Source organism: Erinaceus europaeus, chromosome 9, assembly GCF_950295315.1.
Source record: "Erinaceus europaeus chromosome 9, mEriEur2.1, whole genome shotgun sequence".
Classification (NCBI taxonomy): Eukaryota; Metazoa; Chordata; class Mammalia; order Eulipotyphla; family Erinaceidae; genus Erinaceus; species Erinaceus europaeus.
This window is the reverse complement of record NC_080170.1, coordinates 100,671,105-100,684,587: the sequence shown is the minus strand read 5'-3', so window position 1 is coordinate 100,684,587 and position 13,483 is coordinate 100,671,105. Positions and strand designations below refer to the sequence as shown.

Sequence of the window (13,483 nt, the reverse complement as noted above, 5' to 3'; positions counted from 1 at the left end):
TGGTGGGGGAGAGAGAGTTCAGGTCCTGGAACAGGATGGCAGAGGACCTAGTAGAGGTTGTATTGTTGTGTGGAAAACTGAGAAATGTTATGCATGTACAAACTATTGTATTTACTGTCGAATGTAAAACATTAACCCCCCAGTAAAGAATAAATAAATAAATAAATAAATAAATAAATAAATAAAAATCCCCCTATAATGGTGCAGTACACCAATGGAAGAGAAAGCTTAATAAGTTCTGTTTCTAGCAAAGTCATAAAGTTTGCTCTAGTGGGGTTAGAAAGAAACTATTGTGTAACCCTCTTGAGTTCTTCAAATAATCAAACATGAAACAGATTAATAAGAGAAATAATAAAAAGCAATTAAGATGTGTACATACTGTGCACATGGGAGAGACACAACAATTGGTCTTTAGATGCTAATTTAAAGCTTTCTAATACAGAAGGTTTTGGTAACAAAGGGTGGGGTTAGGGGGGCAGTTAAAGTGATGTAAGTTCTGTCTTCTCCAGGAAGAAGGGGAGATAAGAAGCAGCATCTTTTCCAGGATGAGACTCCCCCTAATGGGCATCTTTAATTCAAAACTAATCTCTATTTTACTTTCTGGGCCCCTGATATGAAATTAATGCTTCTGCCAAAGACATTTTTTGTGAGCATGACATAATTTTATTTTTTAATCTTTGAGTTCTATTTAGAAAGCAGTATGGTTTTACTTAATTTATCATTGGTTTATAATACTATAGAATCACAGGGGTATTGCTTTACACCCTTATCTGTGTATAAGACTTCACACCCACTACCAAAGTTCTAGTGCCATCTCATTATCAAAACAGCCTGTATACCCATTCCACCACCTGCGCCCTTCCCTATGGTTACCACCATAGTAATACAGTTTTAATTAAAATGACACACAGCCAATGATGCTCTTACCTGTCATTTGTGTATGTCAGTATTTTAAAGAGCTAGTTAAGTTACTTATACAACTGCAGCTGCAAAACATATATTTAACTACAAAACATTTTTTTTTTTTCAAAATTATTTTGTTGGGGGTGGATGAGAGACAGTGATTTACAGGGTAGTTGTTGACGCATGGGTGCAATATCTCATATCCCTGTGATAACTGTTCTACTGAAACACTTTCTACAACTTAGACATTTTTTCTACCACTATGCACTGGGTCCTCAACTCTCTCTCTCTTCCCCTCCTTCTCCTGTGTCCTTTGTTTTTGTGCAATACACCACACACAGTCCTTGCTTTCTTTCCTTTTTCTCTTTAAAAAATATGTGTTTAATGAGGGGGAAGAAGAGAACCCCAGAATCACGATAGCATATGTGATGTCAGGGATCAAATTCAGAGTCTCATGCTTGTCAGTTCAGCACACTACCGAGTGCCATCTCCCAGGCCTTGAACAGTTTATGATAGCACCTGTCTACCACCCTTTTAGTGGTGTGCTTATTGCTAACAATAAATGGGAACAAAATCATCGTATCAACTGGGACCAAAACTAGTTAATCATCAGTATTCATCTGGATTTTAACCAATGATCACATCATCCATCCACATTTATGGCCTAAGACTTGAAAGTAAAGAATATAGGGTTGGCTCCAACAACAACAACAGCTATAATAACAACCACCAGAAGGGCAATAACAAGGGCAACAAAAATGGAAGAATGGTCTCCAGGAGCAGTGGATTCATAGTGCTGACACAGAGCCCCAGTGAGCCCCTGCCCCCCGCCCCCCCAAAAAATACAGTGTTGGCAAGAAGAGAGAAACCTAGAGCCTCATCAAAGGGTAGCACAGTCTTTTTCTGTATCAGAGATGTTTTTTCACATCCATAGCCCCAGCTTCCAATGAGCATTCCAGGTACCCAAGTGGTTTGCTTCTCTTAGCCTTTTGACTTCAGTTCATGAGAGGCCTCTCCAAAGTTGTTGATAGTTTTTGTTTTTGTTATTGGAGACAATGAATGAGGGTCAGTCTGGTCTTATTCCGTGCTGGGAAAGGAACAGCCTTGTTTTCTTCTCCCCAGAGGAAGTAGAATATAGGACTCATAGAGTATAGTCTAGCTGAGTAGTCTCTGCTATTACTTAACTCCCTGGTGTGTTTCAGATAGTAGGTAGGTCATGTGGAGTAAGGTATAAATCAGCATTCATTATAGGTGGGTTGTCATTTATATAAATTGGATTTTTCCAGAGAAACACCAAATCGTTGATCTTACACCTTTCTTTCAACTCTGAGAAACAACATATGCACAAGGAATGGCTGGGTGCAGAGGGAAGGATTTATTTGGTGAGGGGATGCTCAGTTCTCATACAAGAGTAACAAAGAACACCACTGTATCACAATGTGCAGTGTTTACAGTGGGAATTATGAATCATCAAAATAAAGTTTAACAAATTTCAGGATATTTCATAGAAATAATCAGGAAAGTATACACTTAAAAAGTGTTGGGAATATGGATCAACCTGTCAATGCCCATGTTCAGTGGGGAGGCAATTACAGAAGCCAGACCTTCCACCTTCTGCATCCCACAATGACCATGGGTCCATACTCCCAGAGGGATAAAGAATAGGAAGGCTATCAGGGGAAGGGATGGGCTATGGAGTTCTGGTGGTGGGAATTGTGTGGAGTTGTACCCCTCTTATCCTATGGTTTTGCCAGTGTTTCCTTTTTATATTAAAAAAAAGTGTTAATATAGGAGTCGGGTGGTAGTGCAGCGGGCTAAGCACAGGTGGCACAAAGCACAAGGATTGGCATAAGGATCCGGGTTCAAGTCCCCAGCTCCCCACCTGCAAGGGAGTCACTTTACAGGCGGTGAAGCAGGTCTACAGGTCTCTTTCTCTTCCCTTCTGTCTTCCCCTCCTTTCTCCATTTCTCCCTGTCCTATCTAACAATGACGACATCAGTAACAGTAATAACTACAACAACAATGAAAAACAAGGGCAACAAAAGGGAAAATAAATAAATTTTTAAAAATTATATAAAAAGTGTCAATACAAAGAACTGCACAAATTGATTAATTTTGATGAATAATTATACTTATTCAATGTTATTCAGTTTTAAAATTATTTACTTATTTTATGAGGTAGAGGAAGCGAGGAGAGAGAGTCAGAGAGAGAGGGACCAATTCAGCATATGAGGTGCTAAGAGTGAATCCTGGGGCCTTACACATCCGAACCCTGAACTCTTGTCTGCTAACCTGCCTCCCAAGTTACCTCTTCAACTATATAAAGCAAAAATATATGTTATACAAAGATTTTTTTATGAGAGGAAAAGAGCAGAGTAGAGAGAGAGGGAGAGAGAACAGAGCATATTATAAGGTCTGGTATGTGTGCTAGAGGTTGTTGAACCTGGGACTATAGTAGGCATATATAATCTGTGTTCTACTGCTGAGCAGTGTCTCACCTAGGGAACATGTATTAATTAATGTGTGTAAGCCCCAAGTTTCCACCTGCAGGGTGGAATCAGACAAACAAATCTGGTATGTTACCACTTTTGCCCAGTCTCTCAACTTATTTTTTAAGGATGCTAATATGCTAATTACTGCTGTGTCTCACATACTCTGAATGACTATCAGAATTTTAGATTATTGAGGTTAAAGGATATGTTAGGAATCCTTCTGTTAAGCTTTGTCTAGCAGTGACCTATGATAACAAAGCAAGAGTGTGTCCCAATTTCATTTCAAGTTCTTTACAAATAAGAGTGTGCAAGAGGCAAGTTATAAAGGGATGAATCCTGGGAGTCAGATCTGTTTGAGAAACCCAGACCTGCCATGCACTCGGTGGAGAATCTTACAGATTTCCCTTAACGCTTCTAAGTCTCAATTCCTCTGCTACTAGTTGGGTTAGTAAAATCTGATAATTAAGGCAGGGGCAGATAGCATAATGATTATGGAAAGAAACTATCTTGCCTGATCCTCTGAAGTCCCAGATTCAATCCCCCATACCACCATAAACTAGAGCGGATTAGCGCTCTGGTTAAAATAAATAAATAAATAAATAAATAAATAAATAAATAAAATGATAATTAAGTAGTTAATATATGGACAATAGCACAGTACTAGTACCCATATACGGTCACATATTTATCTCATAGATCTCATAGCTATTTATTTTTACCATTTACATAGCATCTCTGTAGAAAATTCTTAATAAATTGTCTATATGTTGGAAAAATGTGTTTTGTTAAGGTCAGTAAGATCCTACTAGAGACAAGTGGTTTCTATATTTTAGTTTCTTAAATTGTGCTGTGAACTGAGCATTAGGAGCCAGTCATATTGTGCCATGAACAGTGTAGGCAGAGGGAGATAAAGAAATGTAGGGCAGGGAGATTAAGTAATTAATTAATGGTTGGACAGCACGCAATGGGAAATGCCAGACTCCTGTGTGATCTTGTGGGAACTGAAAAATAAATAGTTCCAGTCCAGTAGGCAGAGATGTCAGCAAAAATGCAGGTGGAGCTGAGCACTAAAGTTGGATGAGCATGACCACTGAGGTTCCAGGAAATGTGGCCATTCATTAACAGTGGAGAAACAGGGAACCTGCCAGAGCAGGTTAAAGCATGAGGTTCTTAGCAACCGGGTCAGGCAGAGATTTAGTGCTATTAGCTGATAAATAAACTGGAATACAGGAAAGCGGAAGTAGAAATTTACTGAAATAGAATGGGTCAGTTCTGACAGAGACTGTGCAGGTTCAGTGACCAAGATGTACTTGGGGCTCACTCAGCACACTGAGGATCAAATGTCTTAAGATGATCAGGCAACTACGACGAAATGCTAGGGACTGGGAAACTCAAACACCAGACATTCCCTTTCTTGCAGGTCCGTACCTGGGGAAGTCCTAGATCAGGGTGCCAGGTGTTCAGATTCAGGTGAGGGCCCTCTTCCTGGCTTGCAGATGGTCACCTTTTCCCTGTATCCTCACATGACAAAGGGAGGGGAGCTTTCTAGTGTCTCTCTTTTGATAATGACACTAGTTCCTTCATGGACTCTACACTTCGAATATCATTTAAGCTTGAATTCCTCTCAAAAATCCCTCCACTTAATATGATCACTGTGGAAGTTAGTACTCCATTATGTGAATTTTCGAAGAACACAAGCTTTCAGTCTGTCAACACCAGACTCTGAGCATTAGCTCCAAGCGTTCTCATTTGGAAGACCAGGGCTACTAAGTGATTTGTTCTTTTCAGGAATGTTTCAGGTACCGGGCAGTGCTGAGTTCCAAAATAGATTGTGTCAGTGACTCCTGCTAACTGAGGTGGAGGTATCCAAATCCAGTGTTCAATTCCTCATCATTGTAAATTCGAGTACTTCAGGAGTCACAATATGTTGCAAAGGGGTACTTTTTAATTTCTTTAGTAGTTGTTGAATCATCATGCAGTAGTAATTGTAGCTCAAGGACATTTTAATATAGTGGAAACACTAGATTTTAATGAAGAAAGTACACCAATAATCACATTAGAAAGTTAGTTCAGTTTTTAACTCCATTGTGAGAAGGTCATCCATTAGACTCTAAGATGTAAAAAATACAATGTTTGTGACAATGTTGCAAGACTCAAAGGAAAGGAAATGGAACTATGGAAATGATCCCTATAATTATAGTCTTGAAGTCTAATAGAAGTGAAAATGTCATACAACTCATGTTAAAAAAATAGTCGTTTTTAATATTTTATTTATTTGATAGAAACAGAGAAATTGAGGGGGAAGAGAAAGATAGGGGGAGAGAGACACCTGCAACACTGCTTCACGGTTTGTGAAACTTCTCCCCTGCAAATGTGGACTGGGGCTTGACCCTGGGTCCTTGTGCATTGTAATATGTGCTACTCAACTTAAGGTTTCAGTGATATCACTACAAGGTTTCCAAGTTATGTTTTTAAAAACTTGCCCATCAATAATATTAAAGCTTTTCTGGAAGACCTCTCATTTTGTCCCCATTCCTTCTGTTTAAAACTTCATCCTGGAAAAATGGTGAAATATTTTACTTGGATAGTGTATTGCTTTGTTATGTGCATTACCTGGGTTTCGGCCTGGCTCTCACTACAAGGAAACTTTGATACTGTGGTCTCTCTTCTCTTCTCTTCTCTTCTCTTCTCTTCTCTTCTCTTCTCTTCTCTTCTCTTCTCTTCTCTTCTCTTCTCTTCTCTTCTCTTCTCTTCCCTTCCCTTCCCTTCCCTTCCCTTCCCTTCCCTTCCCTTCCCTTCCCTTCCCTTCCCTTCCCTTCCCTTCCCTTCCCTTCTCTCCTTCTCCTTCTCCTTCTTCTTCTTCTCTCTCTCTCTCTCTCTGTCTCTACCTCTTTCTCCCAACCCCCCTCCCTGTTCTCTCTGTCTCTATCTAGAGAAAAAAAAATCCTAGAAAAATTTCGGCAGAAAGAAATTTCCCTAACATTGTGCAAAATTACTTACTTTTCTTGGAAGTGGTACTAATAAAACCCCAAAATAATGGATTTAAGGTCCTTCCCCCCCCCCTGCTCTTAGATTCCTGATAGGAAAAAGATAACTTGTAAAACATTAACATTCCTCTATCCTCAGTCTCCATCTACTTACTGACCTCAATTATTTCCAAATCTTCAGTCTAGCAAAGTGAATCTGCTATTCTATTACTAAAGTGATTTTTCTTTCCCTGCACTTAACGCTTTTCCACAAACCCATCATCTGCCAACCCATCCAGTCTTCTTGACTCAAGATCTTAGGCGACATCCTCCTTCAGCAAGCCCTTAGCAACCCTTGTTCTCTGCTTTGAAAGTGACTGGGATCCATGTGGATTCAGTCGGCTAGGAAGGTTCGTCAGTTTCCCCAATGAATGGGTACTCACGGGATGCACCACGGGAAGGTCGATCCAATGCATCCCAGGCTGGCACTGAGGTGACCAGTTAATCCCTAGATGTGGCTATAGCACTTCTTTTTATTTCCTCAACTAGAACTGCTTGACTCTTACAGTCTCTCTTTGCCAGAGGTAAAAATGATCGGCTGACCAAAATTTGGCATGCTGTGTTTTATAGAAGGATGAATAAACTACTGAGCTATCTTTATTGTTTTGTGTAATTTCACTAGTTTAATTTATTTACCAAATATTTTTTAAAAAGAGCACTTGACAGATAAAAAAACTTTGTGTGAGGCAATGGCAGCACAGTATTTCCACCACACTGTATACATTTTATAAGCTCAATACAGTGTTGAATTTGAAATTTATTTTACGGTGTTATCCCCATTTCAGTTTTTTTTTTAAAATTTTAAAACTGAAAGGACTTTAATCTAGTGTTCATCTGCTCTAATGAAAGTGGCTTTGGCCAGTGGTCTTAGAATCTGCTACTTCTGCCTATGATTCCACTGACAACCCAAACAAATTGTACTTTATACAGAAAATAGATTATTTAAAAATACAGTTTATTTATCCTTCTATAATACATAGCATGCCAAATTTTGGACAGCCAATCATTTTTACCTCCTGTGAAGAGAGACTATAAAAGAGTCAAGCAGTTCTGTGTGCTTTATGAATGTGAAAACTGAAGATCATTAGCAGTTAACTGATTTAGCTGGGTGGTAGAATTTATTGCTAGTAGAATTAGTACTAGTGAGGCAGAGAAGCTAAGGGTTAACTTCTCAAGCTGAAGAAGAAAAATGCAATTGGCCTCAATTTTCTCCTCCTTTCAGCAAAAACACAGCTTTTTCTACTGCTGTAATAAAAGTGGCTTTAGCCAGTGGCCTTAGAACCTGCTACTTCTGCCTATGAGTCCAGTGATAACCCAAACAAATTGTACTTTATACAGAAAAAAAAAAAAAAAGACCTGTTAAGCTTGTTACTATGGGAAAGTTGACAAGTTAGATCCTCAGGGCTCAGTTTTTTTTTTTTTTTTCCTGAGGGGTGGGGTGGTTGGAGGGGTGGTGATTACAAACCTGCTGAGCCAAAATGCCAGCATTAAATAAACACTGCTTCTTTCATTAGAGCCTTGGTGTATCCCATCTCTCTTCCTCTTTCTCTGCCCGAGAATTCGATAATATTAGAGATCAGGTCTTATTTTTTTTTTCAGCACCAGGACTACCTGATTGAGATTGCTGGAACTTTCACACATATTTACAAGACTTGTGTTACAAATGTAGATTTTTACTTTTGTTTTGTTTTATTTTATTTTATTTTATTTTATCTTTTGCCTCCACAGTTATTAACTGGGGCTCGGTACCTGCACCATGAATCCACTGCTCCTGGAGGCTATTTTTCCCTTTTTGTTGCCCTTGATTTTTTTTATCTTTGTTGTGGTTATTGTTATTGTTGTTCTTGTTGGATAGACATAGGACAGAGAGAAATTGAAAGAAGACTGGAAGACAGAGGGGGAGAGAAAGATAGACACCTACAGACCTGCTTCACCGCTTGTGAAGTTACCCCCTCTGCAGGTGGGGAGCCGGGAGCTTGAACCGGGATCCTTATACCGGTCCTAGCACTTCACACTATGTGCACTTAACCTGCTGTGCTACCACCCAACCCCCACAAATGTAGATTTTTATATTAAACAACAACTATTGTTTGCATACCAGAGCTGGTTATTTTTCACTTGAAAATTTTCTTTTGCCTTAGCATTTCTTCTTTTCTGTGACAGATTTTTAAAATTATAACTTTTGTGAGAAAGTCATACGTTTGGATCAGAGATATTTGTATGAAGGACAAACTATTCATACAGATTAATTACAATATTTAGAAAAAAACTTGCACCTTTCAGGATTTGAAATCCTCAGATTGTAGGTGTTTTTACCACCTTAATGAAGGTCTGAAAAACCAATGTGATTAGTGCTGGATTTAAAGATGTTTCAGTTTATCCTAGACATAGACCTCAAATGGTAAAAAAATCCAACTTGATCATATTTTCTTTTCCTTAGCAAGCGATAAACTCTGTGTGTATGTGTGTGTGCACACTTTTTCCATTCCTGAATGATACTATTGTTCCCATGGACTCTGCTTCCTTTTCTTCCCCTTTCCTCCAGAGCAGTAATGGGTCTAGTTTAAGGTTCTTGGGGATTGAACCTGGAAATTCAGACTCAAGCCTTCTTTTGCATAACTACTTTCTCCTCCCTCCTTTTTTCCCCTTTGAATAAAGTTTTAGGCCAAATTCTTTTGCTTTATTTTTTCTAATTGTGTATGAAGGTAATGTTAAAAAATAAACACACCAGAGGCAATGTTATTTCATTTTAAAATTATTTTTATTAGTAACAATATTGCTATACAAAATTATAAGATTAACAGGGGTATAACTTCACATCTTTCCCACCATCAGGGTTCTGTGTCCCCATTCCCTCCATTGGAAACTGATGTAGTTCTCTCAAGATCACAGTGGGTTGGCCATTATTTCTGTAACTATTTATATGTATTTATATATATTTGTCCATTTTTTCCTATGATTCTGCCTTCTCTTCCTTTTTAAGTCATACCTGCTACTTCTGTGTGTCCTTCCTTTTCCCCCCCTCTTCTCTCTTTGGGTCCTGATGGAATTGGAGTTCAGAACCCTCTGGTTGTCTTCTCCTAAGAAATAAATACTCCCTCTAGGAGTATGGACTAAAATTCTTTTTGGGGTGCAGAAGGTGGAAGGTCTGGATTCTGTAATTGTTTCTCCACTGGACATGGGCATTGACTGGTTGATTCATACCCCCAGCCTCTAGTTGGGTAGGACTCTGGAGAGGTAGGTTTCCAGGGCATATTGGTGAGGTGGTCTGCCCAGAGAGTTCAGGATGGAGTCAGAGCCTCCACAGCTTGTTGACTGAAATGCAGTAAGATATAAAGATAGACAAAATTTTTAGTGAACAGGAACTATAAAGAAGGAATAGAGCAGGTGGGAATATGGACTTTAAGGTGGATAGAAACTAGGAAGTCCATTTTAGGTACGTTCCTAGGGGTCCATGACTGGTGATTTTTGCAGGAGCTTGTTAGCTAAGATGGAGGTGGGCTAAAAATATTGTCTGGGAATGTAAAAGCTGAGAATAGGACTAGAAAACTGGATCAAGGCAGAGAATAGCTCCCAAACTTGAAGAAAATATATAAATACAATTAACTCTTTACCATGGTGATCTGATCTGGGGCCCATACCTATTCATATTATACAGGAGCCTGTATAACCCCTGGATCCCTGTCAGTCTAGGCTGCAATCATTTCAGGACCAGGTTTTCTCCAGTGGCAGAGTAGGATGACCCAGCCTCTTTTCAGAGGGGCACACAAGAGGCCTTGTGCTGATGTTCCTGATGGGAGTTACCAATAATGATGGAGGGACAGATCTATTGGAGGTCTAGACACATTGAATCCATGGGTGAATCTAAGGATTCCCTGACTAGGGCCCCAGGCTATGTGGTGGCCTAGCAGTGACCTAAAAGGCCATCAATAAGTGAGTCAGTTTCTTTCCTTTTTTCAGCTTTTATAGCTCCTACTTTTCCTGACAAGCTTAGGTTTTCTCCCAGTTGTTAAAGCATTGACTGTCATTTGTTGTATCCAAACTGGTACTAGGTTTATGAGGTCTGGCCTCAAGTTAGGTAGGAAATACAGCTAGGATTTTAGTGGGGTCAAAAGTAACCTTGAGTTTTCATGTATTTACTTGTTTGGTGATTCTAATAAAGGTTGTCACAGAGACAATAATTACTCTTTAGTTGACATTTTTTTTTTTGCTAGTATATATCATCGCCAATTGTAGTCAGTGTTTTTTTTCTAAAGATTATCATGGGGTGATGATAATGTTGATGCTATCAGAAGAGATTAAGAGATGTTTCTTTTATATAGTTAGTTGAACAAATAAAGTGATTGAGGGAAGTGATGTAGAGGGTAGGAGAGAGAGTTTCTAGGCCTAAGTAATAAATATTTGATTAGAAAATGATTGTCAAGAGATTAGGAGATATATCTTACTTTCTTTTATGTAGTTAGTTGAGCAGGTAGAGTGGTTGAGGGAAGTGAAGTAGGGGTAGGAGAGGAGGGTGTCTATGCCCAAGTAGTAATAATTGAGTAGAAAATATATGAGGCCTTCTTTAGGCCTTTCTATTAGATTGCTGAGCTAAATAGTTCTAAATCTACCCACAGAGGACTATGAAGCTCTTTTATTTTAAGGTATATTGTTGTCTCTAACTTACGGACACATGTATACATGTAACTAAGCCCTAGCCTATATCTAGGATTGGTAACTTTGTTAGAGAAAGCACCATCTGAAGTGGAATGAGCTAGTCCCAGGGGTTCAGAAAAGTCTCAGCAGATTATTGGGGTTGGAAGGTTGACATCCCTGGCTTGGCATGTATGGATGCAATCCAAAGCAAAATGGCAGTGGTGTCATAAAGTGGCATGGCGGCAGGGGTTGCATAGATTTGTTGAACAGAGGCAGTATAGTAAAGTAAGGGATCAAGGGGGGAGGCATCAAGAAATACAAGCAAAGTCCCAGAGGTTCCAGGACTGGGAGAATAATAGATTTTAAAGAGAATGGGGAAGGTTCCTTGTAGTCTTGGGATTATAAAAGGCAATAGATAATTATTAGTAAAACCAAGTTTGTTGAGAGCTTGTTTTTCTTTGAAAATTCCATGGTTGGGATTTACCTTACTATCCTTGACCTCACCACGCCTTATGCCATTTAATGATAATCTACTAACAATAATGACAACATCTTAGTAACATAATATAGTAACAGGACCAAATGATCCTGATCCATTTAGTCTAAGGTTGTAGGTAACTTAGTTTAAAAAACAACAACAGGGAGTCCAGTGGTAGCACTGCGGGTTAAGCGCATGTGGCATGAAGTGCAAGGACTGGTGTAAGGATCCCGGTTCAAGCCCCCGGCTCCCCACCTACAGGGGAGTCACTTCACAAGTGGTGAAGCAGGTCTGCAGGTGTCTATCTTTCTCTCCCCCTCTCTGTCTTATCCTCCCCTCTCCATTTCTCTCTGTCCTATCTAACAACAGACATTAATTACAACAACAATAACAACTACAACAATAATAAAAAAATAAGGGCAACAAAAGGGAAAATAAATATTAAAAAATTAAGAAAAAACAAAAAAAACTTATATTTTGAACTGCTTGAACAGTTTAAACCCAATATCTGAATTCAATCAATTTAATACATTAAACAAGCAGACTAAAGAAATATATCCTCAGATTAAAATGAAAGCTGTTATAGAACTTGAAATATCCAATGTACTTTTTCCCTGGCTTATTAATAGTGATTTATAAGGCTGTAAGTTAATAAGAGTACAGTTTCACACCACTCCCACCACTCAAGGACTGTTAAAACTTACAATGGGAAGCTCTAAAGTAACTCACTTAGATACAAATCAATCCAGGCAAGTGTGATCAGTGGATTGAAAATAGGTAACAGGGGACCCGTCAAGACTCATGAAACCTGTACTCATTGTATGAGGGTACCACCTTGTTTTTACAACCAATTTGAGCACAAAAGACCTTACCTCTAATCTTACAAAGGCACTGGTGCCAGTTCCACATATTCCTGAGACACACAAAAAGTGATTGACTTTAGACGTCTGGAAACCAAAGACCAGAGGCTATTGTATGAGGACACAATACCAGGACAGTAGCCCCCAGGACACAAATTTCAATAGTCACCAAATACAGTGGACAAACCAAAAAGAAACATAGCAGGAATGAAGCTCTCCCCGCCTTTTTTACGAGATGAGGGAGAGAGAGAAATCTGAGAGAGAGAGAGAGAAAGAAAGAAGAGAGAACAGCTGTTGTGCATGGCACTACAGTGTGGTGCTGGGGATAAACTGAGTTTTAATATTGTCAGAAAAGTCATGACACATTTTTAAAAAGATTTTATTTATTTATTAATGAGAAAGACAGGAGGAGAGAGAAGGAACCAGAATCACTCTGGTACATGTGCTGCTGGGGATTGAACTCAAGACCTCATGATTGAGAATACAATGCTTTATCCACTGCGCCACCTCCTGGACCACTCATGACACATTTTTGCTTCGAAAACATTAAAATATGTCATGACTTTTCTGACAACTCAGTATAGTGCTCTTTAATGGTTGAACCTATATACACAGTGATAATATTTCTTAAACAGAAAATCTGCTACCCATATTTGTGAATTTGGGAGAACTAATGATATTTCCAATTGAAGGAATGGGGACATAGTACTTTTGGTGAATCTCAGGAGTGGGTAGAGCTGTTATTCTAATGCCTTTGGAAGACGAGAGTTAAGGTCTCTTGGTGATGGAAAGGTGTGGAATTATACCCCTGTTATCTTATAATTTGGTAAATAAATATTAGGTAATTAATAAAAAATAAGAAAGAAAGAAATTTGCTTAATTATTCTGCTATAACTTTTTGCAAATGTGTTTTATTAATATGGGTGCTATACTTAAAGTTATGATAGTAGAATATCATCTTTACAACATATCCTTATTAGATTACTTTAAATTGTATTTTTATAGGTGGAGTCTTTCTTTTCTTTTCTTTTCTTTTCTTTTTTTTTTCTTTTCTTTTCCTCTTTCCTCTCCTCTCCTCTCCTCTCCTCT

The 13,483-nt window shown here is 38.7% G+C and overlaps 1 long non-coding RNA gene across 1 annotated transcript in view; it reads left to right on the top strand.

Annotated features, from left to right (window-relative positions):
- The first annotated feature begins 3,412 nt into the window (after window positions 1–3,412).
- Window positions 3,413–13,483, top strand: part of LOC132540470 (uncharacterized) — a 32,841-nt gene continuing 22,770 nt past the window's right edge. The window contains exon 1 of the long non-coding RNA XR_009551667.1: window positions 3,413–3,477. This is a non-coding gene — a long non-coding RNA (uncharacterized LOC132540470). The remainder of the gene's footprint in view (window positions 3,478–13,483) is intronic.